The sequence below is a fragment of the Buceros rhinoceros genome, unplaced genomic scaffold (assembly GCF_000710305.1).
Source record: "Buceros rhinoceros silvestris isolate BGI_N320 unplaced genomic scaffold, ASM71030v1 scaffold2196, whole genome shotgun sequence".
Taxonomy (NCBI): Eukaryota; Metazoa; Chordata; class Aves; order Bucerotiformes; family Bucerotidae; genus Buceros; species Buceros rhinoceros.
Genome location: NW_010415581.1, coordinates 35,112 through 35,731, shown reverse-complemented (window position 1 = coordinate 35,731; position 620 = coordinate 35,112). Strand labels below are relative to the sequence as shown.

Sequence of the window (620 nt, the reverse complement as noted above, 5' to 3'; positions counted from 1 at the left end):
TTACAGTGCTGTAGTGTCATGACCTCTCTCCCCGTACCCGAGCACAAAGGGATGAGCAGATACAACTGGCCAGGGTGTCCTGTTCCCCAGGATCCCTAAAGCCTGTGGGACAATTGGGATTGGAAAGCGGTAATGCAGCATTCTTGTAGTTATTGATAACTGTGTCACTGTTCTGTGGGAGCAAGTGAGGTATTGAACAGTAGCTCACAGCTCATGCTGTCACTCTGCCACACCGTATCAGTCGAAGCGGAAAGGTGGCAGAGCTTCCCAGGGCCTGCAACGGGGCTGGTTGCTGCACCAGCTGCTCTGGGCTGCCCCTCAGCAAGCTACAGTTGTCAAAGGAGCTGTAGTGTGAACCAGATCAGGGTCCAAAAGCGCAGCATTTGGGTGATGGTGCAGCAGCTCACCAAGGAGGAAAGTGAAGGGGTTGATGCAGAGGAGGCGGGAAGCTGGGCTGCAGATTAAATGCTGGAAAATGTTTGTCTGTATTTGAGATTTGCCCTTGTTGGAAAAAATTCAGTCTAAATCATTTTGGTGTTGCTTCCTAGCACCACCATTAAAGATCTGAAAGCAGAGGCTGCTAATAACTAGGAAGGATTTTTCCGTACACTGTGCTTCTG

The 620-nt window shown here is 50.2% G+C and overlaps 1 protein-coding gene across 1 annotated transcript in view; it reads left to right on the top strand.

Annotated features, from left to right (window-relative positions):
* Positions 1 to 620, top strand: part of FLNB (filamin B, beta) — a 47,070-nt gene that overhangs the window by 16,261 nt on the left and 30,189 nt on the right. The gene's annotated exons all lie outside the window — the stretch shown is intronic.